Source organism: Ranitomeya variabilis, chromosome 2 (genome assembly GCF_051348905.1).
Source record: "Ranitomeya variabilis isolate aRanVar5 chromosome 2, aRanVar5.hap1, whole genome shotgun sequence".
Lineage (NCBI taxonomy): Eukaryota > Metazoa > Chordata > Amphibia > Anura > Dendrobatidae > Ranitomeya > Ranitomeya variabilis.
Window position 1 is genome coordinate 158,204,682 of NC_135233.1, and position 23,980 is coordinate 158,228,661.

Here is a 23,980-nt window from a genome sequence, read left to right on the forward strand (position 1 = left end):
ATAAAGTTACTTTGGTTAATTTTTTAAAACAATGAGGAAGTCTGGTGCAAGAGGTCGTGGCCGTGGGCGTTCATTGTCAGCTGGTAATGATGGTAGTGGTAGTGGAGCATCAGGTGGTCGTGGGGATAAAAATATTCCACCTAAGTCTGGAGCTGTGGAGCCAGTTTCGTCGTCTGGCTACACAAGGCCTCGAACGCTCTCTTCTCTGGGAGTAGGAAAAACGCTTTTAAAGCCGGAGCAGCAACAGCAAGTTTTGGCTTACATTGCAGACTCAGCCTCTAGCTCTTTTGCCTCCTCTTCTGAAACTGGTAAATGTAAAAGCAGCGCGTCGCTTGTGGATGTTCACGGTCAGGGACAAGTCGCTTCCTTGTCCTCCTCAGCAAAAAGTACAACAAGAGAGAAGGATGCAGCAGGCGACACAACGGGTCACTCCATGGAGCTCTTTACACATACCGTCCCTGGCTTAGAAAGTGAAACACTTAACAGGCCATGCCCATTACAAGTAGATTCTGACATGGAGTGCACTGATGCACAGCCACAGCCAGAGTACTATGCTGCTCCTTTGACTCAGACCACCACATTGCCCTCTCAGGGTACAGATCCACAATCAGACCCTGATGAGACTATGTTGCCCCGCCACGAACGCTATACCACAGACCGACACAGTGACACAGACGAAGTTGCACACGAGCTCGAAGAGGAGGTAATAGATGACCCGGTTGTTGACCCCAATTGGCAGCCATTGGGGGAACAGGGTGCAGGCAGCAGTAGTTCAGAAGCGGAGGTGGAGGAGGGGCCGCAGCAGGCATCAACATCGCAACAGGTTCCATCTGCCGGGCCCCTATCTGGCCCAAAACGCGTGTCAAAGCCAAAACCTGTTGGAGCACAGCGTTGCCATCCGGTTAAAGCTCAGTCTGCAATCCCTGAAAAGGGATCTGATGCTAGGAAGAGTGCAGTCTGGCATTTTTTTAAACAACATCCAATTGATCAGCGCAAAGTCATCTGTCAAAAATGTTCTACTAGCTTAAGCAGAGGTCAGAATCTGAAAAGTCTCAATACTAGTTGCATGCATAGACACTTAACCACCATGCATTTTCAAGCCTGGACTAACTACCAAACGTCCCATAAGGTTGTAGCACCCTCGGCCAATGAAGCTAGTCAGCAACGCAACATCCCTTCCGTCACTGTAAGGCCACCATTTTCCGCACCACCGGCAGTATCTGTGCAGGTTTCTTTGCCAGCCAAAAGCAGTCAGGGTCAGGGAATCACCAGTTTTGTAGGCGGAAATATTGCATCTAGGGCACCGGCGGAAACAATACCGTCTCCAACCGTCTCTCAGTCTGCCATGTCCACCGGCACACCCGCAAGTTCCACGATCTCCATCTCTCCAGTTCAGCTCACACTACATGAGACTCTGGTTAGAAAAAGGAAGTACTTATCCTCGCATCCGCGTACACAGGGTTTTAACGCCCACATAGCTAGACTAATCTCGTTAGAGATGATGCCCTACCGGTTAGTTGAAAGAGAAGCTTTCAAAGCCCTGATGGAGTACGCTGAACCACGATACGAGCTACCCAGTCGACACTTTTTTTCCAGAAAAGCCATCCCAGCCCTGCACCAGCATGTTAAACAGCGCATCGTCCATGCACTCAGGCAATCTGTGAGTACAAAGGTGCACCTGACTACAGATGCATGGACCAGTAGGCATGGCCAGGGACGTTATGTGTCCATCACGGCACACTGGGTGAATGTGGTGGATGCAGGGTCCACAGGGGACATCAATTTCGGGACAGTTGTGCCTAGCCCACGGTCTAGGAAACAGTTGGCTGTAGGCGTTCGCACCCCCTCCTCCTCCTCCTCCTCGTCCTCCTGCAGAAGCTACAGCTCTTCCACAGACCGCAGTCGGCCAACCACTCCATCGGCAGATGACACTGTTGCACACCAGTTGTCCCATTATGGGCCAGCTACTGGCAAGCGTCAGCAGGCTGTATTGGCTATGAAGTGTTTGGGCGACAACAGACACACCGCGGAAGTTCTGTCCGAGTTCTTGCAACAAGAAACGCAGTCGTGGCTGGGCACAGTAGATCTTGAGGCAGGCAAGGTAGTTAGTGATAACGGAAGGAATTTCATGGCTGCCATCTCCCTTTCCCAACTGAAACACATTCCTTGCCTGGCTCACACCTTAAACCTGGTGGTGCAGTGCTTATTGAAAACTTATCCTGGGTTCTCCGACCTGCTCCTCAAAGTGCGTGGACTTTGCTCACATATCCGACGTTCGCCTGTACACGCCAGCCGTATGCAGACCTATCAGCGGTCTTTGAACCTTCCCCAGCATCGCCTAATCATAGACGTTGCAACAAGGTGGAACTCAACACTGCACATGCTTCAGAGACTGTGCCAACAGAGGCGGGCTGTTATGTTTTTGTGGGAGGATACACATACACGGGCAGTCAGTAGGATGGCAGACATGGAGTTGTCAGGTGTGCAGTGGTCGAAGATACAAGACATGTGTCAAGTCCTTCAGTGTTTTGAGGAATGCACACGGCTGGTTAGTGCAGACAACGCCGTAATAAGCATGAGCATCCCCCTAATGCGTCTGCTGATGCAAAGTTTGACGCACATAAAGGAGCAGGCGTCTGCACCAGAGGAAGAGGAAAGCCTTGATGACAGTCAGCCATTGTCTGGTCAGGGCAGTGTACAGGATGAGGTAGCGGGCGAAGAGGAGGTGGAGGACGAGGAGGATGATGGGGATGAGTATATTTTTAATGCGGAACCTTTCCCGGGGGCACTGGAAATTGGTTGCGTGTCAAGGCCGGGTTCTGGTTTTTTGAGGGACACAAGTGACGTAGATTTGCCTGCAACTGCCCCTCACCCAATCACAACCGGAGATTTGACAACTGGAACTTTGGCCCACATGGCGGATTATGCCTTACGTATCCTAAAAAGGGACACACGCATAACGAAAATGATGAACGATGACGATTACTGGTTGGCCTGCCTCCTTGATCCACGCTATAAAGGCAAATTGCAAAATATTATGCCACATGAGAACTTGGAACTAATATTAGCAACCAAACAATCAACTCTTGTTGACCGTTTGCTTCAGGCATTCCCAGCACACAGCGCACGTGATCGTTCTCACACGAGCTCAAGGGGGCAACAGACTAGGAGTGTTAGGGGTGCACACATCAGAAGTGGCGTTGGACAGAGGGCTTTTCTGACCAGGTTGTGGAGTGATTTTGCTATGACCGCAGACAGGACAGGTACTGCTGCATCAATTGAAAGTGACAGGAGACAACATTTGTCCAGTATGGTTACTAACTATTTTTCATCCCTTATCGATGTTCTCCCTCAACCGTCATTCCCATTTGATTACTGGGCATCAAAATTAGACACCTGGCCAGAATTGGCAGAATATGCATTGCAGGAGCTTGCTTGCCCGGCAGCAAGTGTCCTAACAGAAAGAGTATTCAGTGCTGCAGGTTCAATATTAACCGAAAAAAGGACTCGTCTGGCTACCCAAAATGTTGACGATCTAACATTCATTAAAATGAACCACAACTGGATTTCGAAATCTTTTGCCCCACCTTGCCCGACCGACACCTAGCTTTCCTATGAAAAGCTCTTGCCTGTGGACTACTGTGAATTACTTTTCTAATGTCTAATTTGCTGCAGCTGATTGTCCAGCATACGACATGTTTACACCTCCCTAAATGGCCAAACTCCCCACACGGGGCCGTGGTATCGCGACTTGGCGCAAGCACCCGTGAGACTGCTGTTTGTCTGAAGAGGTGGGTGTACTCGCTTTTGGTCGACAGCATTGCTACTGGGTTCCTCATAGTACAATAAAGTGTCTCTGGCGGTGGTGGTGCGCACCCAACATCAGACACACTGTTGTAACATGAGGGGCCTTGGGCCTGTAACGCCGGCCACAAGAGAGTTCACCCACCCCCAGGTCAAACATTGCTCTACCACTTCCACAGTTATCTCTCACACTTCCACCAATGTTAATTCTATGCGCTGACATCCTTCCATACCTGCCACTGACAATACCATTGTGTTGACATGTATGATGGTACTTAACATAGTCAGGGGCAGTGTCCTCTATTTACCACAGTAAATACTTTGCGCAAAATTAGTAGGTCTGAAACAACGCAGAGGATCCCACCCCTGAACCTAATGATTGCACCCTTTAGTGTTTTTGTTTTGTTTTAATGCGAGACATTCACATTTAGTTGTTGTTTTGGACTACTAACTGGCAGACACTCATTACAATCGGCCTCCGTTGACCAGACCACTGCTGCCCGTGTACCCCTGTAACTAATAATAAAGTGCCTACAGCCAGCCCAATTTAATTATGTTAGGCCTTCGAAGCCTGTCTGCGGTCCCTCCTTCCACTAGGCCTCCACTGACCAGACCACTGCTGCCCGTGTACCCCTGGAACCAATTATAAAGTGCCTACAGCCAGCCCAATTTAATTATGTTAGGCCTTCGAAGCCTGTCTGCGGTCCCTCCTTCCACTAGGCCTCCACTGACCAGACCACTGCTGCCCGTGTACCCCTGTAACTAATAATAAAGTGCCTACAGCCAGCCCAATTTAATTATGTTAGGCCTTCGAAGCCTGTCTGCGGTCCCTCCTTCCACTAGGCCTCCACTGACCAGACCACTGCTGCCCATGTACCCCTGGAACCAATTATAAAGTGCCTACAGCCAGCCCAATTTAATTATGTTAGGCCTTCGAAGCCTGTCTGCGGTCCCTCCTTCCACTAGGCCTCCACTGACCAGACCACTGCTGCCCGTGTACCCCTGTAACTAATAATAAAGTGCCTACAGCCAGCCCAATTTAATTATGTTAGGCCTTCGAAGCCTGTCTGCGGTCCCTCCTTCCACTAGGCCTCCACTGACCAGACCACTGCTGCCCGTGTACCCCTGTAACTAATAATAAAGTGCCTACAGCCAGCCCAATTTAATTATGTTAGGCCTTCGAAGCCTGTCTGCGGTCCCTCCTTCCACTAGGCCTCCACTGACCAGACCACTGCTGCCCGTGTACCCCTGGAACCAATTATAAAGTGCCTACAGCCAGCCCAATTTAATTATGTTAGGCCTTCGAAGCCTGTCTGCGGTCCCTCCTTCCACTAGGCCTCCACTGACCAGACCACTGCTGCCCGTGTACCCCTGGAACCAATTATAAAGTGCCTACAGCCAGCCCAATTTAATTATGTTAGGCCTTCGAAGCCTGTCTGTGGTCCCTCCTTCCACTAGGCCTCCACTGACCAGACCACTGCTGCCCGTGTACCCCTGGAACCAATTATAAAGTGCATAGAGCCTATTTTTTAATTTAATTTAATATTAATAAAGCCAGGATGAACTACGATATACCACGCTATGAGCTACCCAGTTGACAATTCTTTTGCGAGAAAAGCCATCCCACCCCTCCACCTGCATGTTAAAGACCGCATTGTCCTTGCATTCTGTCAATTTGTCAGTCCAAAGGTATACCTGACAACAGACACATGGACCTGTAGGCCTGGCCACGGAAGGTTACGTGTCCTTTGTGGCTCAATGGGTTAATGTATTGGATGCATGGTCCACACAGGGGACAGCCTGCAAAGTCTGTCTGCAGTCCCTAATTCAAGTTGGCCTCAACTGAATAAAGCTGAGCTTCAACCTTCAGTTCCAAATTACCATTTTTAAAAATGCAATTGGCTGTTCCGGCCTACTAAAGGTGTCTGTCTGCCCCTGCCTGGTGTTGTCCTCAACTGAATAAAGCTGAGCTTCAACCTTCAGTTCCAAATTACCATTTTTAAAAATGCAATTGGCTGTTCCGGCCTACTAAAGGTGTCTGTCTGCCCCTGCCTGGTGTTGTCCTCAACTGAATAAAGCTGAGCTTCAACCTTCAGTTCCAAATTACCATTTTTAAAAATGCAATTGGCTGTTCCGGCCTACTAAAGGGGTCTGCCCCTGCCTGGTTTTGTCCTCAACTGAATAAAGCTGAGCTTCTACCTTCTGCCTCTTACTAACTGCTGTTTTTAAAAAAAATTGGCTGTTCCGGCCTACTAAAGGTGTCTGTCTGCCCCTGCCTGGTGTTGTCCTCAACTGAACAAAGCTGAGCTTCCACATTCTGGCTTTCGCCCTATACTATCAGATATTAAACTGCATTTGGCCTACTAGTGTGGTTAGGCCCTTGAAACAGTGTCTGCTGCTCTTGGGTTTGCTACTCCACTGAACAAAGCAATGCCGCCTGTTTAGTCCTGTTACCAATTTTGAACTGCATTTAGCCTACTTTATTCTTTGGCCCTATATCTGTTTCCTCCTCATCCTGCCCATTGCCCAGCCACTGCTAGATGAGTCTGCTGGTACATTGACCTAGACCACTACATTCCCCTTATACTCTACACAGCCAGAATCTGACCCTGCTGAAAGTAAGGTTCCCCTTCCCGCATGTTATACCACCTTACACAGGGACAGAGAGGAAGGTGCAGATGAAAGTGCAGGTTCCTTCATCAGGTGGGGGGGCATACTCGTTGGCGACGTCACTGGCACAGGGCCCCTCAGAGTACGCAAAAGTGTCGCTGCTGGTGGGAGGCGCCCCCGCCATGCAAACACACCGCTGTACTTTGAGGGGCCCTGTGCCAGTGCCAATGCGAACGAGTGGGCCCCCCCTGCTTGCTCAGGATCACAGCACTTGCAACGTTGAAATACTTACCTTTCCCTGCAACACCGCCGTGACGTAGTCCGCATTTCCTGGGCCCACGAAAAACTTGAGCCAGCCCTACTCCCCCCACAACTTTTGCCAAATGACCCCCAATTCCCTATGCCCAACTATTATTATAAAGTTAATTAAGATTGACAAGCTTCAGAAACAAGAATGGATGTTTTTGGCATTAAAATGGGCACTGTAGGTGTTTTCCTGGCCTCCACTCACTGCCGACTATGCTTCCCCATTGACTTGCATTGGGTTTCGTGTTTCGGTCGATCCCCGACTTTTAGCGATAATCGGCCGACTGCACTCGACTCGACTCTGGACAAAATCGGGTTTCACAAAACCCGACTCGATCTTTAAAAAATGAAAGTCGCTCAACTCTAGCGCTCCATCCACAATCATCTGTTCTAATGAGATGTTTTTTGTTTGATCTTTTATTGGTTGTGTTAGGATGTCAGAAAGTGTTATCAGTGGTGACGAAGGAGGCACTAGGATATGGCCAGTTTTTGCCCATATCTTTAGGAGGGTTCGAGAAAGTGGGTTAGGGTGTGGGGGGGTTAGGTGGTTTTTGGAATGGATCAATAACAGTGATCTAAGAGGGAAGGGTGATAATTCTCTTTCTATCTCTATAGACTGTTTATCTTGGGAGTTACGAATTATGTTTATTGCACGAGTGTCAGGACTCTGAAAATTTTTATTACCTTTTGTGCATTACTGCCATTTTCCAAGATGGCGTCTTTGGTCTCTTGTGCACTGTGTCTTCCTGCTATAAAACTCCACCCCATCCTTCAGTCTGTGCTAGAGTATTCTGCCTTTCATCCAGCTCCTGACTCTGGTGACTCCTTGGCTATATACCTGCTCCTGTGAACCTGTGTGGTTATCCTGCTACTCTGCTCTGAGTTCCTGCTGCATACACCAGTTTCCAGTAATCCTCCTTCATCTGCTGCTCGTGTTTACTTCCATCTGCATTTGCTGGACATGTAAGCTTTTGCTGCTCTGCAAAGACCTGAGACTATTACCCAGGCCTCCCTGGTTGTGCTAAGATATTATTTCAACTGCCTTATAAGCATAGCTATCTGTGTTTGGACTAAAACAAGGACTTATTCATGTCAAGTATCCTCAAGAATAACTGTGCTTCATAGACTTTCTGCTTGATTGCATTTTCCTCTGAAGTTCCCTATAGACTGCTAAGCTGCGTTTAATATTTACACCAAGTGTTGTGGACTTGAGTTTCTCTCTGCACCTGTTTGAATCACCTTGTTATAATATAGACTTTACCACTTATAAAACTGTGTCCTGTAGCTGTCTTGTTCCATGCAAATAGTCTCCTGAGTTATCCCCTATAATTATTACAACGAGATAACACTGCTGCGTAATAGTATTTCCATATATCTGGAGCACCCATTCCACCTCTTGTCTTGGGTAATGTCAGCGTGCGAAAGGCTATATGGGGTTTTGTACTTTTCCATATATAGTTGGAAAAGAGAGAGTTTGCCTTGACGAGGAAAGTGTCTGGGATATGTATGGGTAGTGTTTGAAATAATTAAGTAAATTTGGGCAGAATCAAACTTTTAATCATGTTTTTCCTTCCCGTCCATGAAAGGTAAGGACCCCCTTTCTGGACCGGATTGTTACGGCGGTTTGTTCTAGTAATGGGTAATAATTAATTTCGAGCAGTTCTCTATCAGTTCTACTTATTTTAATCCCTAGATAATGTAGCGTTTGGGCCATGAAAATGGGTACTGGTCTTTTACTTTTTTAAGAATGGGTTGGGGATGTTTAAATCCAATGCCTCAAATTTGGACACGTTCACTTTGAAGTTTGATAGGGTGCTATATTAGTCTAGAACCTTTAGGAGAGCAGGGAAGCTTCTGAGAGGTTTGTCATTATGATCAAAAAGATCATCTGCAAAGGCCACGGATTTATGGTGAGTTTTCCCAATTTTTATGCCCTCTATTTCTTGGTTTTGTTGTATAGTGCTCAGTAAAGGTTCCAGTGTTAGCACAAACAATAATGTCGATAGTGGGCAGCCTTGTCGCGTGCCATTGTTAATGGAGAACGTGTCCGTTAAAGAGCCATTGATTCCAATACGGGCTGTTGGGTTTGCCTACATCTTCATTATGGTAGAAATTAGTTGTTGAGGTAAGCCAAACCCATCCAGTGTCTCTTCTAGGTAGGTCCAATCCACCCTGTCAAAGGCCATTTCTGCATCTGTTCCCAGTAGAATAAAGGGAAGTTTGCTCTTTTTCGCATATTGCATAGGGTGTAATATTTTATGAGTATTGTCCTTCCCCTCTCTTCCCTCCACAAAACCTGTTTGATTCGGAGATATCATCTCTGGCAAAAATTCGGCTAGTCTGCATGCTAACATACTCACAAACAGCTTCAAATCGGCATTTAGCAACGATATCGGCCTGTAGCTACTACAAAGCTCTTGGTCTTTGCCTTCTTTATAGATTAATGTGATCTTAGCTTCCAGTGCCTGTATAGAGGAGAAGGATTTCTTGTATGTTTTTGGGAGACCATCAGGTCCGGGGGCTTTCCTGGCAGGACTCTTGGACAGGGCGGACTGGAGCTCCTCTGCACGGAATGGCCTTGTCAATTGGCGTTTTTGTAGCTCTGATAATTGGGGCAGTCTCAGGTGGGCCAAGATGTTTTTAATGTCCTGTTTCCTTTTTTGCTTGTCTATATCTGATTCTGTTGGTCGTATATAGTGTTGAGCGATACCTTCCGATATCGGAAAGTATCGGTATCGGAAAGTATCGGCCGATACCGTCAAAGTATCGGATCTAATCCGATACCGATACCCGATCCCAATGCAAGTCAATGGGACGAAAATATCGGAATTAAAATAAACCCTTTCTTAACTTGTAGGTTCATTCTACATGAAGGAAAACAACTAAGAATAATGTAGGATGTATTGTGGGACGTGGCGGAGACATTAAAGGCACAGAGGTTTAGCCCAATCTAATAGAATAGCAGGATTTTGTTTTGTTTTTTATGACGTTCGGCGTTAGAAAGATTTTGACTATGTTAATTTTTTTTTAATTTTGTCAGATACTGATGTTTCACTACTTCCACGCCCTTCACCTTCCTTTTTACTTCTCCCACACTTTCTTCTTCATTATCCTCATCATCAGCTTCTTTGACATCAACTTCTTCACCTTATTCATCTTCTTCTTCATCTTCTACCTATTATTTTTTTTCTTACATTGTTCATATTCTTTTTATTTAACTATTATCTTTTTCATATTCAACTTCTTCATCATATTCTTATTTGTGACAGGCATTCCCGTAGTTGTTATCTATAAAAGTTTGAAGATTACACCTTCCGTTCTGCCTGTCACAAAAGAGTTACATTTGTCCGCGTTCAGTTTGGCCTGCAGCATCAGGCTTTATCCAGGGGCACCACGAGGAGGAACGGACTCACCCCCATACACTGCTTAGTCTTCTTCTGCTTATAATTTAGATAATATCTTTTGCTCTGATATTTAGTCTTATGCTTAATGTTCTTCTGCTCTTTGTTCTGCAGCCTCTTGTTCTTCTGCTTCTCGGTCTTCCAGGTCATCGTTGTCTCCAGGGTCGTCATCTCCGGGGTCGTCGTCATCGGGGTGGTCTTCAGGGTCATCGTCTCCAGGGTCGTCGTCATCTCGGTGGTTGTCGTCTCTGGTGTTGTCGTCATCTTAGGGGTGGTCTTCCGGGTCATCGTCTTTAGTCTCTTGAACTTGGAAATGTAACAGAAGGTACAAGAAGGCTGAGAAAATGCCGAGAAACAGCTGATGGAACTGGAACTCGGATGGCTACCCGAAGATCCAAGAGCCAATGGAACTACCGAGGACCAGCTGACGTTACTGGAACCCGGTTACTAAGCAGGAGGTACCCATGCCTGAAAGCACTACCAAGGACCACCTGACGTTGGTGGAACTCGGATACCCAGAGGGAGGCACCTAAGCCAAAGGCTCTGCCTGGAACCAGCTGACGGTACTGGAACCAGGATGGGGAGCAGAAGGTACAAGAGCAAAAGACACTGCCGAGAACCAGCTGACGGTACTGGAACCCGGATGGGTAGCCGAATGTCCAAGAGCCAATGGAACTACCGAGGACCAGCTGACGTTACTGGAACCTGGTTACTAAGCAGGAGGTACCCGTGCCTGAAAGCACTACCAAGGACCACCTGACGTTGGTGGAACTCGGATACCCAGAGGGAGGCACCTAAGCCAAAGGCTCTACCCGGAACCAGCTGACGGTGCTGGAACCAGGATGGGGACCTATTCAAGCTTGTCTTCCTAGAGCCCCAACTAGCGTTGTTGGAGCAAAGGGTCAGCAGGGGGAGCAGAGTGTAGGCCGAAGCCTGCACTGGCGGCAGCTTTGGGTCTGTTGTGTCTGCGTGGCTGTTGCAGGACACGTTGCCGGCTACACAGCAGGGGAACAGCTGGCAGTGCTGAACCCCACTGACACATTGGCGAGGTGTTTGGCTCTGTGCAGCCAGCACATCTGGGCCCCAACTGGCGGTGTTAGAGCCCAGGGTCAGCAGGAGGAGCAGAGGGAGCAGAGTGTAGGCCGAAGCCTAATTGAACCAATTTCAAAGGTAACCTTTAACCCCCCCTCAGGTGTTTCAAACTAGAAGAGCCACAGCTTATGCAGCAGTAGTGCTGCACAAGTCAAAGGTTGCTCTTTTAATTTTTCTCCTTGCACACGCTGAATGAAACACGTATAACATTTAGCCCTTTATACAGTCAAACTGTGTTGGAGGCGAGAGTTCCCTTTGTAATGAGACGCAGCACAGCTGGCAAAAATACCACCTTGGTGCTTGGCGCGGCCTCCTGAGCATCGCATTTTGCTGTACAGGAGTCTGCGTTGTTGCGTTATCCCTTGGCCATGCGCTGCCCATCTTCTGACATCATTTAATGTCGGCCGTTGCGGTTTGCGATGACCATGAACGCCAGCCCCGCAGTGTCTTTACATAGTTAAACCACTGCGGGGCTGGGATTCATGGCCTGGCGCAGTACATATGTTCGCCTCTCACACTCGGGTCCTTACACCCGCTTCAGACTGTGCGGCGTCAGCTGATCCCTTATCGCATGCCATGGCCATGAAGCCGCACAGTCTGAAGAAGGCGGAAGGAGATGAGGGACAGGCGAACATATGCACTGCTCATGCCCATCAATCACACCCTCGCAGTCCAAATAAATAAGACACCGAGGGGCGTTGTGTGGGTCAGGGCGGCCGCAGAGGCGCAGGCAGCCAAACAATGATGCCAGAAGACAGGCAGCGCTACCAAGGGGGTTGCAGCGTGTCATTACAAAGGAAAGTCACACCTCCAGGACGGTTAAATGGTCACAGAGGACACATTTTTGACGTGTTCAGTTCCACATGTGCGAGGAGAATAAGTTTATGAGCCACCTTGCACACATGCAGCATTACCGCTGTACAAGGTGGCTGTAAAACATACAAACGCCTGGGGGAGGGGGGACAGGTTCCCTTCAATTTCAGTTCTTGTGTCTGCGTGGCTGTTACAGGACACGTTGCCGGCTACACAACAGGGGAACAGCTGGCGGTGCTGAACCCCACTGACACACTGGCGAGGTGTTTGGCTCTGTGCAGCCAGCACATCTGGGCCCCAACTGGCGGTGTTAGAGCCCAGGGTCAGCAGGAGGAGCAGAGGGAGCAGAGTGTAGGCCGAAGCCTAATTGAACCAATTTCAAAGGTAACCTTTAACCCCCCCTCAGGTGTTTCAAACTAGAAGAGCCACAGCTTATGCAGCAGTAGTGCTGCACAAGTCAAAGGTTGCTCTTTTAATTTTTCTCCTTGCACACGCTGAATGAAACACGTATAACATTTAGCCCTTTATACAGTCAAACTGTGTTGGAGGCGAGAGTTCCCTTCGTAATGAGACGCAGCACAGCTGGCAAAAATACCACCTTGGTGCTTGGCGCGGCCTCCTGAGCAACGCATTTTGCTGTACAGGAGTCTGCGTTGTTGCGTTATCCCTTGGCCATGCACTGCCCGTCTTCTGAAATAATTTCATGTCGGCTGGTGCGGTTCGCGATGCCCATGAATCCCAGCCCCGCAGTGTCTTTACAGTGTTTCACACTGCGGGGCTGGGATTCATGGCCTGGCGCAGTACATATGTTCGCCTCTCGCTCGTGTCCTTACACCTGCTACAGACTGTGCGGCGTCAGCTGATCCCTTATCGCATGCCACGGCCATGAAGCTGCACAGTCTGAAGAAGGCGGAAGGAGCTGAGTGACAGCCTGGCGAAGATATGCACTGCTCATGCCCGTCAATCACACCCTCGCAGTCAAAATAAATAAGACACCGAGGGGCGTTGTGTCGGGCAGGGCGGCCGCAGAGGCGCAGGCAGCCAAACAATGATGCCAGAAGACAGGCAGCGCTACCAAGGGGGTTGCAGCGTGTCATTACAAAGGAAAGTCACACCTCAGGGACGTTTTAATGGTCTCAGGGGACACATTGTAGACGTGTTCTGTTCCACGGGTGCAAGGAGAATAAGTTTATGAGCCACCTTGTACACATGCAGCATTACTGCTGTACAAGGTGGCTGTAAAACATACAAACACCTGGGGGTGGGGCGACAGGATCCCTTCAATTTCAGTTCTTGTGTCTGCGTGGCTTTTGCAGGACACGATGCCGGCTACACAGCAGGGGAACAGCTGGCGGTGCTGAACCCCACTGACACATTGGCTGGTGTTTTTCTCTGTGCAGCTAGCAGTACCGGGCACCAACTGGCGGTGTTAGAGCCCAGGGTAAGCAGGAGGAGGAGAGGGAGCAGAGTGTAGGCCGAAGCCTGCACTGGTGCCAGCTTTGTGTCTGCGTGGCTGTTGCAGGACACGTTGCCGGCTACACAACAGGGGAACAGCTGGCGGTGCTCAACCCCACTGACACATTGGCGGGTGTTTTTCTCTGTGCAGCCAGCACTTCCGGACAGCAACTAGCGGTGTTGGAGCCCGGGCTCTGAAGGTGGAGCAGAGTGTAGGCCGCAGCCTGCACTGGAGCAAGTTGAAAGGGAACCTTTAACCCCCCCCCCCAGGCGTTTGTAGCTGAAAGAGCCATCTTGTACAGCACTAATGCTGGAAAAGGTAAACTTAGTTCTTTTAATTATGGTCCTTGCACATGCTGAACCTAACACTTTTGAAATGTGTCCCCACACACAGTTAAACCGTCCGGTCGGTTGAACTTTCCTTTGTCATGTGATGCAGCACAGCCGTCATTCTTACCCCCTTGGCGCCGTGCGCCTCCTCCTCAGCGTTGTTTGAATCTGTCCCGGAGTCTGCGCTGTTATGTTATCCCTTGGCCAGGCACACTTAGCGCTGCCCGTCTTCTGACATAATTTGGTGTCAGGATGGCTGCACCTGTGCGGCCGCGCTGGACGAGATCCCGCCTCACTGTGTCATCTAATGAAATCACTCTGCGGACCTGTGATCCATGGGCATGAGCAGTGCATATCCTCGCCTCTCACTCCCCTCCTTATGGCTTCTTCAAACTGTGCGGCGTCACGGCCGTGGCATGCTATTAGGGATCAGCTGACAGCGCACAGTCTGAAGAAGGCGTAGGGAGATGAGTGAGAGGCTGAGGTTAAGATATGCACTGCTAATGTCCATGGATCACAGGTCTGCAGTGGGATTAAATCAGAAGACACTACGAGGCGGGATCTCGTCCAGCGCGGCCGCACAGGCGCAGCCATCCTGACACCAAATGATGTCAGAAGACGGGCAGCGCTAAGTGTGCCTGGCCAAGGGATTACATAACAGCGCAGACAACGGGACAGATTCAAACAACGCTGAGGAGGAGGCGCACGGCGCCAAGGGGGTAAGAATGATGGCTGTGCTGTGTCACATGACAAAGGAAAGTTCCACCGACCGGACGGTTTCACCGTGTGAGGGGACACATTTCATAAGTGTTAGGTTCCGCATGTGCAAGGAGCACCACGAAAAGAGGCACTTTTTCCCTTTGCATCATTACTGCTGCACAAGGTGTCTCCTTCAGTAACAAACGCCTGGGGGGGGGACAGGTTCCCTTAAATTTAACTTGTTGTGCCTGCGTGGCGGTCGCAGAACACGTTGCCGTATACACAGCAGGGGAGCAGCAGGCTTTACTGAACCCCAATAACAGAGGAGGGACTGTTGGGACTGTGCGGACAGCACTTCTGGACGGCAACTAGCGGTGTTGGAGCCCAGGGACAGGAGGAGGTGGAGGAGATAGGAGGGATTGCCACACACACAGCAGGGGAGTAGCAAGCTTTACTGAACCCCAATAACAGAGGAGGGACTGTTGGGACTGTGCGGACAGCACTTCTGGACAGCAACTAGCGGTGTTGGAGCCCAGGGACAGGAGGAGGAGGAGGAGGTGGAGGAGATAGGAGGGATTGCCACACACACAGCTGGGGAACAGCTGACGTTACTGAACCCCAATAACAGAGGAGGGACTGTTGGGACTGTGCGGACAGCACTTCTGGACAGCAACTAGCGGTGTTGGAGCCCAGGGACAGGAGGAGGAGGAGGTGGAGGAGATAGGAGGGATTGCCACACACACAGCAGGGGAGCAGCAAGCTTTACTGAACCCCAATAACAGAGGAGCGACTGTTGGGACTGTGCGGACAGCACTTCTGGACAGCAACTAGCGGTGTTGGAGCCCAGGGACAGGAGGAGGAGGAGGTGGAGGAGATAGGAGGGATTGCCACACACACAGCAGGGGAGCAGCAGGCTTTACTGAACCCCAATAACAGAGGAGGGACTGTTGGGACTGTGCGGACAGCACTTCTGGACGGCAACTAGCGGTGTTGGAGCACAGGGACAGGAGGAGGAGGAGGAGGTGGAGGAGATAGGAGGGATTGCCACACACACAGCTGGGGAGCAGCAGGCTTTACTGAACCCCAATAACAGAGGAGCGACTGTTGGGACTGTGCGGACAGCACTTCTGGACAGCAACTAGCGGTGTTGGAGCCCAGGGACAGGAGGAGGAGGAGGTGGAGGAGATAGGAGGGATTGCCACACACACAGCAGGGGAGCAGCAAGCTTTACTGAACCCCAATAACAGAGGAGCGACTGTTGGGACTGTGCGTACAGCACTTCTGGACAGCAACTAGCGGTGTTGGAGCCCAGGGACAGGAGGAAGAGGAGGAGGAGGTGGAGGAGATAGGAGGGATTGCCACACACACAGCAGGGGAGCAGCAGGCTTTACTGAACCCCAATAACAGAGGAGGGACTGTTGGGACTGTGCAGACAGCACTTCTGGACGGCAACTAGCGGTGTTGGAGCCCAGGGACAGGAGGAGGAGGAGGAGGTGGAGGAGATAGGAGGGATTGCCACACACACAGCTGGGGAACAGCTGACGTTACTGAACCCCAATAACAGAGGAGGGACTGTTGGGACTGTGCGGACAGCACTTCTGGACGGCAACTAGCGGTGTTGGAGCCCAGGGACAGGAGGAGGAGGAGGTGGAGGAGATAGGAGGGATTGCCACACACACAGCTGGGAAACAGCTGTCGTTACTGAACCCCAATAACAGAGGAGGGACTGTTGGGACTGTGCGGACAGCACTTCTGGACGGCAACTAGCGGTGTTGGAGCCCAGGGACAGGAGGAGGAGGAGGTGGAGGAGATAGGAGGGATTGCCACACACACAGCTGGGAAACAGCTGACGTTACTGAACCCCAATAACAGAGGAGCGACTGTTGACTGTGCGTACAGCACTACCAGGCAACAACTAGCGGTGTTGGAGCCCAGGGACAGCAGGAGAAGCAGAGGAACACAATGTATGCCAAAGCCTGATTGGAGAAAGGGAACCTTTAACCCCCCCCCAAGGCGTTTGTAGCTGAAAGAGCCAGCTTGTGCAGCACAAAAGATGCAAAAGGAAAAGTTCGCTCTTTTCATTATGCTCCTTGCAAACACAGAACTAAACACTTATAAAATGTGTCCCCTGAAACCGTGAGACAGTCCCGGAGGTGGGACTTTCCTTCGTAATATGACGCAGCACAGCTGTCATTCCTACCCCCTTGGCGCCGTGCCCCGGCTCCTCAGCGTTGTTTGAATCTGTCCCGGAGCCTGCGCTGTTATGTTATCCCTTGGCCAGGCACACTTAGCGCTGCCCATCTTCTTACATCATTTGGTGTCAGGCTGGCTGCGCCTGTGCGTCCGCGCTGGCAGAGATCCCGCCTCGCAGTGTCGTCTAATGTAATTCCACCGCGGGCCTGGGATCCGTGGCCATGCGCAGTGCATATCCTCGCCTCTCACTCCCCTCCCTACGGCTTCTTCAGACTGTGCGGCGTCACGGCCGTGGCATGCTATTAGGGATCAGCTGACGGCGCACAGTCTGAAGAAGGTGTAGGGAGATGAGTGAGAGGCGGAGGTTCAGATATGCACTGCGCATGTCCATGGATCTCAGGCCCCCAGCGGGATTAAATCAGAAGACAATGCGAGGCGGGCTCTAGGCCAGCGCGGCCGCACAGGCGCAGCCAGCCTGACACCAAATTATGTCAGAAGATGGGCAGCGCTAAGTGTGCCTGGCCAAGGGATAACATAACAGCGCAGGCTCCGTGACGGAATCAAACAACGCTGAGGAGCTGGGGCACGGCGCCAAGGGGGTAGGAATGACAGCTGTGCTGCATCATATTACGAAGGAAAGTCCCACCTCCGGGACGGTTTTACGGTATCAGTGGACACATTTTATAAGTGTTAAGTTCTGCGTGTGCAAGGAGCTAAACAAAAATAGCTACCTTTTCCTTGTGCAGCATTACTGCTGCACAAGGTGGCTCTTTCAGTAACAAACGCCTTGGGGGGGGGGGGACAGGTTCCCTTACATTTCAGTTTTTGTGTCAGCGTGGCGGTCGCAGGACACATTGCCGGCTACACAGCTGGGGATCAGCTGACGTTACTGAAACCCAATAACACTGGGTCATATGTTTTGACTGTGCAGACGGCACTTCTGAGCCTCAACTGGCGGTGTTGGAGCCCAGGAATTTAAGTTCAGGTGGTAGAAAGATGAACACAACAGGAGACCTGGATAACGTAGACAGTCACCTAATTATTTAATCAGGAAGAGGAGTGGCAAATTCCTGCGAGATCCAGGCCTTGTTCATTTTCAGGAAAGTAAGCCGGTCAACGTTATCGGAGGATAGTCGCATGCGACGGTCAGTTAGTACACCACCTGCAGCACTAAAGATGCGTTCCGATAATACACTAGCCGCAGGGCAAGCCAGCACCTCCAATGCATACTGGCTTAGCTCTGGCCATGTATCCAGCTTTGAGACCCAAAACTTGAAAGGTGAAGAGCCGTCTGGGAGTACAGCAAGAGGGCAAGACATGTAGTCTGTCACCATCTGACGGAACCGTTGCCTCCTGCTGACTGGAGCCGTCTGTGATGGTGTAGACTTTTGTGGCGGGCACAGAAAACTGTGCCACAGTTGGACCATACTGGTCTTGCCTTGGGCAGAGGCACTGCTTCTGCTCCCTCTTTGTGCAGAGCCTCCACCACTGCCTGGACGCACTGAGCTGCTTTGTAATGCACTAGTGCGGCGCGCCCCCACACCGCCGCAGGGCCGAGGGGTACCCGGAGCCGGGCCTCTAGGTCTCAGTCCTGGGGTTGTCACGGTGGCTAGACCCGGTCCGTGGCCCTGTCCGTCAGTGGGGGACGTCCGGTGAAATAAGTGGTGCTAATGGTGGTGTAGCGGTTGTGGGGTGTAAGTCGCGGTAAATAACGAGGACACCAGGTTGCAGTCTCTTTACCTCTTTACTGGAGATCTCTGAGTCCTCAGTCCGGAACACGGTTCACCAGGCTACGCAAGTCCGGCCGGTCCAATGGCACCTCCAGAGTTCTCCTCTCAGGTGGAAATCTGTGCCTTCCTTCTAGCGCTATGTGTTGTAGTCCTTCCCTGCTGTGCTTACGGAAAGTAACCCCACAACGGTTGTGTCTGTTTCTTAAGTTCCCTCACAACTCGATTTGATGTTCCTCTGTAATCCACCCCTTCCCTGTATTCAGGTTGGAATGGCACCCGTTTGTCAGGTAGGCCTGGAGTTCTTCCGGGACCCTAGAGTCGCCCCTCTCCCGCAATTGCCCCCCAAGACTTCATAGGTGATATGTGGTAGACAGCCCGCCTGAGACCGACTGTCCTGCCGCTGTTTGGAGTATGGCTTGAAGCTGTATTCTAATCCACTCCCTCGGCGTTCCGGCCACCGGTATTGCGCCTCAGCAGGGTGCTGCCTCTTTCAACAAAACCCCTGCTGGTATTCTCCTTCTGCTTGATCTCGTTTCTCACTCAGCACAATCTATCTCGCTTCTAGTCCTTTCTTGAGTCCCGCCGCTTCCAGGAGCCTGCGCGGACCCGTTACGTTCTTTCAATGCCAAGCCTCTGCCAGGATCCCACCCCTGGCAGAGACCCTACAGTCTTTCCCTTCACAACACCCCCTGCCACAGGGTGTTGCTCCGTTCAATCCCGTCAGCGTTCTCTACTAACTTCCTGCCTGACCCCCAGTTTACCCACTATGGTGGGGAGTGGCCTAATGAATAGCACCCTTAGCTCCCCCCGGAGGCCCAGCTGTGAAACATATTGGTGTCTGTGATACCTGATTGGAGGAACTCCTTCGGTGCCATCGAACGTACCATGGCTCCCCTTAGCGGCGAAGCCACAGCACTGCAACGACCAGAACTCTGGGGCGCTGCACTCCCCCCTGGTTAAACACAGTACTCCGGGACTGGGAAGAAAAACAACAATACAGATTAGCAAAAAGACATACAATTTTGTTGAGTGCAAAACAATAAGTATACTTGAACAGGCTTCCCTTTATGGGAGGTGAGGACACTTTTAACGTTACAAACATGGTCAACATTATAAATTACAGGCTATGCATAACTCCTGTTACCCAACCGGGTATTCTACTTAGTGCAAATTCTGGAACAATAAATTAACATTGCCTTTAAGAAACATACACTCTTAGTTTACCAAAGGCCTTCCTATAATCACATTACAGGGTAAGGTAACTTCACATTCTCCTACTTTGAACCTGCAGGACCGCCTGTCCCTATGGCACCAGACCTACTGCCTCTCCTTTCTTTTACAGGACCGCCCCGTTCAGCCAGGGCCTACTGCCTTTCTCTACTATACATGGTATAGACATAACATTCCTTTCGTTTAAAGAACTCTGAGCCAGCTCTACTCGGCTCCTTTAAGGACTCACTCTCTAACCCCTACGGGTTCACTCTCTGTCCTTAGTAACAAAGTAATTTTCAATGGGGACGCGGGGTTTACCTTCTATCCTCACCTTCATTATTACTTCGCTTACTTTCAACTATGCAGACCTCTACATCTACCCCTACGGGCTCTCTGCATCTTTTCTTTCTGCAAAACATTATTTAGATTTCACATTTCAAACAAATTGAACACATTTAACTTAGCATGTAAAACAGTTACATTTCTTTTCAAAGCATCATTATGGCATTACTGTTCTGCAACAGTATCTCTCTCAAGTTCAGTTTCTCACATCCCCTTTAAGAGGAGACCAAGTCTTTCTAAGGTAGCTCGTCTTCTCAGCCTACCAGCCCATGCAAAGGTTCCGGCATGGTATCTTCGCAAAGTGTCTTTAACTAGAACCGGTAGGAAAGGTATCTTCACAAAGTGTCTCTGGCTCAAACCAATAGGGCAAATATCTTCGCAAAGTGTCTTTGGCTAAAACCAGTAGGGAGCACCTTTAAGAAGGTGCAAACTATTTACAAAGGAAGTTCGAATCATGCACAGTCCATGATTTCTGCAGTTTGTGTAACTTTTGTGCAACAACTTCAGAAAAGGAAAACAAACAAAGAGGATCCCGGGTTAACAGAGGGATCCATTAACCCTGGGCGGGTTTAGCAGCAACTCAAAAGAACAAACAGTAACTATTTACATTTTCACAAAGCGAAATCTTACTCTTCTTTCAGAAGTTTCCATGAGGCGCCACCTGGCGGGCGGACCCCTGCAATTCAGGTTTCAGGTCCACTCCCGCTGCCAGATACACCCCATGGGTTCGGGTCTGTTGCACGACCAGGTCGTGCGCGGCGATCAAGGTCTGTGTCCCCACTTCTCTCTGTGCTGGTACATCCGGAACATCGGTCACTCGAAGGGGCACCTCTTTAGGCACGACGGTGGTGGCGTCGATCGGGTGGCAGATCGCAAGTTCTGTGGTCAGGCAGGTGGGGCCGACCAGGGTGGTTACAGATCGGTCACACGGCGGCACTTTGGCCACAGGGGCTGGTTTCTCTTTCTTGTAGACGTTCAGAGCGAACCACCCCTTTTCCCCAAGATGCCGGGTGTAGGTAACACTGTCTCCCGGATAGAGGTCTCGATCGGGGTGACCCTCTCTAAGGTGTGACTCGACATCCCGTCGGTTAACAAAGACCTCCGCGTATAGCCCCGGTTCTTTAATGAAGCCCCAGCCTCCTTGGAGTTTAAAGACGGTGATGATGCCCTGCCTACGCGGGGCCTGGTGAGTGGTGGGGTCCTTACGGGCCCGGTCCTTGACCGCCAAATCTTTTTGATGATAGGCCTCCCGTTTAGCCTGATGTGTTTTCTCTTCCTCTCACCACCGCTGTTCTAGCTGGATCTGGTATTCTTCCCAGCTTAGGGCCTGTACCATTTCTCCCTTCTGGGTCTCCACCCCGGGGAACCCCATGAGATTGGATCCAGGGTTCACCCAGCGGCACACCGTGCGCTCCGCGCTGACCTCACACGGCAAGGGAGTAGGGGTGATTGGGGCTCGCATATGGTGTTCCATGCCCGTGGCTTCCTCCCATGGTAACAGGCGCTGAAGTCTATGGGTCCCCGGGAGAGGTGGTGCTGCTACGGGACCCACTAACACACCCTCTGCTAGTGGGGTAGGATCGGCGGACTCACCCACTGGTACGATTCCACTTTCCGCAACAGGTCCCGCTGGTTCTTCCGATGTCCGGGAATCCACTGCCGGTCCCACCTGATGCGGGGCCTGGACTCTTACATGCAGTTGGAGGAGCTGGTTATATAAATCCTCCATCTCGGCTCTCAGGAATTTGGTGTTATCCACGGAGGACAAGCTGCTGGGCTCAGCCGGGTAGTCAGGGGAGACTTCCACTTCAACCCCGCTGTCGGGTTCGGAGCTGCTGGCCATAGCGTCCTCCACGTGGGTCGCTTCCTGGTCTTTTTCCCGCTCTCTCCTGCGTGAGCAGTTTCGTTTTCTCTGCCTCCGCCCCCCATTAAGGATTAGGAGGCGGATCTCTGCTGCTGACGGACACGTCCTCACTGCACAGAAATATTTAGACTGGGCGGCCATTACTGTTCGCGCTCTCCAGCTCGTCTACGCCCACTCCACGCCCCTCTTCTCTTCCTGTGCTTTCCTCAGCGCTGCAATGGCGGCGGATTTTGGCGGCAAATGGCACAGCACACAGTCTTGCAATAAAGTACAGTCCAAGCACAGTAAATCACAGTCTCTAGGCACACATGACCTGATTCTTCAGGCTTAAGTAGATCCTGTTCGTGACGCCAAGTTGCGGCGCGCCCCCACACCGCCGCAGGGCCGAGGGGTACCCGGAGCCGGGCCTCTAGGTCTCAGTCCTGGGGTTGTCACGGTGGCTAGACCCGGTCCGTGGCCCTGTCCGTCAGTGGGGGACGTCCGGTGAAATAAGTGGTGCTAATGGTGGTGTAGCGGTTGTGGGGTGTAAGTCGCGGTAAATAACGAGGACACCAGGTTGCAGTCTCTTTACCTCTTTACTGGAGATCTCTGAGTCCTCAGTCCGGAACACGGTTCACCAGGCTACGCAAGTCCGGCCGGTCCAATGGCACCTCCAGAGTTCTCCTCTCAGGTGGAAATCTGTGCCTTCCTTCTAGCGCTATGTGTTGTAGTCCTTCCCTGCTGTGCTTACGGAAAGTAACCCCACAACGGTTGTGTCTGTTTCTTAAGTTCCCTCACAACTCGATTTGATGTTCCTCTGTAATCCACCCCTTCCCTGTATTCAGGTTGGAATGGCACCCGTTTGTCAGGTAGGCCTGGAGTTCTTCCGGGACCCTAGAGTCGCCCCTCTCCCGCAATTGCCCCCCAAGACTTCATAGGTGATATGTGGTAGACAGCCCGCCTGAGACCGACTGTCCTGCCGCTGTTTGGAGTATGGCTTGAAGCTGTATTCTAATCCACTCCCTCGGCGTTCCGGCCACCGGTATTGCGCCTCAGCAGGGTGCTGCCTCTTTCAACAAAACCCCTGCTGGTATTCTCCTTCTGCTTGATCTCGTTTCTCACTCAGCACAATCTATCTCGCTTCTAGTCCTTTCTTGAGTCCCGCCGCTTCCAGGAGCCTGCGCGGACCCGTTACGTTCTTTCAATGCCAAGCCTCTGCCAGGATCCCACCCCTGGCAGAGACCCTACAGTCTCTCCCTTCACAACACCCCCTGCCACAGGGTGTTGCTCCGTTCAATCCCGTCAGCGTTCTCTACTAACTTCCTGCCTGACCCCCAGTTTACCCACTATGGTGGGGAGTGGCCTAATGAATAGCACCCTTAGCTCCCCCCGGAGGCCCAGCTGTGAAACATATTGGTGTCTGTGATACCTGATTGGAGGAACTCCTTCGGTGCCATCGAACGTACCATGGCTCCCCTTAGCGGCGAAGCCACAGCACTGCAACGACCAGAACTCTGGGGCGCTGCACTAGCAGCACTTCTCTCAGTTGGACTGGAGAAGATGTTGGAATTCACCAGTGTGTCTTGGTACTCCCGCATTTTTCGCTCCCGGTTCAACGGTGTGAGGAGGCTTTCTACGTTGTCCCGGTAGCGAGGATCGAGGAGGGTGAACACCCAATAATCAGACATGTTGAGAATGTGGGCGATGTCTATAGAAAAAACAGCCGCACACTCAAGACTTGCAGGTTTTTACGTGAAAGTTGTATTTTTTATTTTTAGTACAGGCATCACCAAATGCTTATTAGTGTTCAGAGAAAATGACGGATACTTTAAGTTACGGTTAACGTTTCGACCAAGGCTGGTCTTTGTCAAAACCACACTTTTAATGGAGGGTAGAAAAGGTACAGAGGCAGTCCAGAGTGGGCGGAGTCTGCAAGGGTCCTGTAGCACTGAGTCCGTCTCCTTGGTGATGCAGTGCATCACCAAGGAGACGGACTCAGTGCTACAGGACCCTTGCAGACTCCGCCCACTCTGGACTGCCTCTGTACCTTTTCTACCCTCCATTAAAAGTATGGTTTTGACAAAGACCAGCCTTGGTCGAAACGTTAACCGTAACTTAAAGTATCCGTCATTTTCTCTGAACACTAATAA